This window comes from Micropterus dolomieu, linkage group LG08, assembly GCF_021292245.1.
Source record: "Micropterus dolomieu isolate WLL.071019.BEF.003 ecotype Adirondacks linkage group LG08, ASM2129224v1, whole genome shotgun sequence".
NCBI lineage: Eukaryota > Metazoa > Chordata > Actinopteri > Centrarchiformes > Centrarchidae > Micropterus > Micropterus dolomieu.
Window position 1 is genome coordinate 1,644,245 of NC_060157.1, and position 2,709 is coordinate 1,646,953.

Consider the following 2,709-nt stretch of genomic DNA (forward strand, 5'->3'; position numbering starts at 1 on the left):
GTGGTAGTGAAAGTAATATAGTAATGTAATAAATAATGTGACTAGTTACTTTTATCACCCAGTAATAATATAAAGTAATATTATCAGTATTTAATGAACAACAAGTAACTAGTAACAAATTTCTGAGTAAGTTGCCCAGCACTGCCACTGGTGGCGTGCTTTACACTAGGGATGCACTATATTCGATATGCCGATATGTTCATTTTGACCGATGCCGATAATGATTTTTACATATATTTTTTTATTTCACTGAAGAGAATAGCAAATATTTCCTGTACTACTTTTACCCAAATACACTCATTTGTTTTAGAAACAGATTATTAAACAAGACAAATAACATTTGATTCTACCAAAAAAAGGAAAAATAAGTAAATTATCTCACTTGGGGGAGGATCCCTCATATGCCAGTGCCACATTTTATTCCTGCGGTTGCGTCTGTGTGGCTCTGTCCAGGCGCAGCAACATTGCGCCCAGAGCACGACAACAACTTTGATTCTCATCGGCTAAATCTTTGGCCAAAATTCATTTTCCGATATGATTCCGATTCTGAAAATATGCCCAATATCTGCGGATATTATATCGGATTGATAATTATCGTGCATCCTTAGTCTCCGCAGAAAGTTGGCAGCTTTCTGTGCGCCTCAGCATGCGCTGACCCTGCTCTGTGATTTTATGTGGCTGAGTTTCCACTTTGTTGTAACACCACTAACAGTTGACAGTGGAATATTTACTAGTGAGGAAATTTCACGAATTGACATATTGCACATGTGGCTGATAATATTACTTTACTTTTATCACCCAGTAATAATATAACTAGTCACATTATTTATTACATTACTGTGCACGGTACCTCGCTTGAAACCACAGAGCTCCTGAGAGCGACCCATTCTTTCTCAAATGTTTGTAGAAGCAGTCTGCAGCCCAGGTGCTTGATTTTATACACCTGTGGCCATGAAGTGATTGGAACACCTGAATTCAATGATTTGAAGGGGTGTCCCAATACTTTGCAATATAGTGTACATTTGTTACATGGTGGGCAGTAATATATGTATAAGAACAGCGGCGTTCTTCAATTCTTCTCACTTTAATTGTATTGTCTTTCCAGGGGGAAGACCAGGAACCGACAGAGGTGAATACATCCACATCTACCTGTCAAAATAATCAATACATGGTAAACTGCGGGGGCCAAATAACGTGGGTCAACATTCAAGACAGAAACTCAGCAACTAGGACAAACTGACAAAGGAATAAATGATCTGGGCTGGTTTATAGAGAGTGACTGATGAGGAAAGTGAGAACAGCTGAGCAGGTAAAAAAGTCTGAGGGCAAAACATTCTCACTCCCGACTCGTCACATGTGGACGCTTGGTGAAGACCCCTTGGTGTCCCTTTAGTTTACGTTTTTCAATGTGCAGGGCCCCACGGTAAACTTAGCAATGATAAATATGAAATGGATGTAAAATTAAAAGGAAGGGTCCTGGGGAACAGCTGGAGAGGAGGGACAAAGAGACAGCCTTTACTTCTTGATCTTACTGTGGATCAATCAATAATCCTCGTTGCTAATGATTATGAGGAGAGACAGGATTAAAACATTCACACCAAATATTACCTCTGTACTTATTCTGTGATCTGTTCCAGGTGAGACTCTGACTGACGTTCTGTTTTACTTACAGAGGCAGCCGCTTCTGTCGAACGAGGAGCCAGGTCCATCAAGCGACCCATAAATGCTGGCAGACTTTGATGGTTTACACAACAAAGTGTTGAGAAATTCTACGTGAGCTTTATTCAGAAATAATACTGAGCTTTAATCTGTAACTGAACTGTTTATCAGAGACGCAGCTGCAGTTTATTTGCTTTTCTAATTCATAAGGCATGGCAAGTTTATAAGTTTATATGTATAGCACATTTCAACAACAAGGCAATTCAAAGTGCTTTACATAAAAGCAACAAAAGGAAATTGAAAAAATAAAACACATTATGAAAAACGGGGTAAAACAGGACAGTAAAAGTTACAGTGCTGTGTACAATCAGGGCACTGAAAATCTGAAAACAAAGAAAATGAAAACTGGACCTACAGTGTAAGTTATCAATCTACTAGTTAAAGGTAGCGGTGAAAAGAAAAGTCTTCAGTCTTAATTTAAATGAACTGACAGTTTCAGCAGACCTGCAGTTATCTGGGAGTTTGTTCCAGATATACGGAGCATAATAACTGAACGCTGCTTCTCCTTGTTTAGTTTTGACTCTGGGGACAGAAAGCAGACCTGATCCCAGACGACCTGAGAGGTCTGGATGGTTCAGAACGAAGCAGAAGATCAGAAATGTATTTTGGCCCTAAACCATTTAGTGCTTCATAAACTAACAGCAGGATTTTGAAATCAATTCTTTGACATACAGGAAGCCAATGTAAAGACCTCAGAACTGGAGTGATGTGATCCACCTTTTTGGTCTTAGTGAGGACTCGAGCAGCAGCGTTCTGAATCAGCTGTTCCTCCCTGGCTCCAAAAACAATAACTTCAGTTTTATCTTTGTTTAATTGAAGAAAATTCTGGCACATCCAATCGTTGACCTGCTCAGTACAGTTACTCAGCGCCTGTATGGGATCATAGTCCCCCGGTGAAATGGTTATGTAAATCTGTGTGTCATCTGCATAATTATGGTAACATATTTTGTTGTTTTTCAGAATCTGAGCCAGTGGAAGCATGTAAATGTT

The 2,709-nt window shown here is 39.4% G+C and overlaps 1 long non-coding RNA gene across 1 annotated transcript in view; it reads left to right on the top strand.

The window, feature by feature from the left end:
- Positions 1 to 2,139, top strand: part of LOC123975584 — a 4,449-nt gene extending 2,310 nt beyond the window's left edge. Inside the window, exon 3 of the long non-coding RNA XR_006826095.1 lies at positions 1,673 to 2,139. This is a non-coding gene — a long non-coding RNA (uncharacterized LOC123975584). The remainder of the gene's footprint in view (positions 1 to 1,672) is intronic.
- The last annotated feature ends 570 nt before the right edge of the window (positions 2,140 to 2,709 follow it).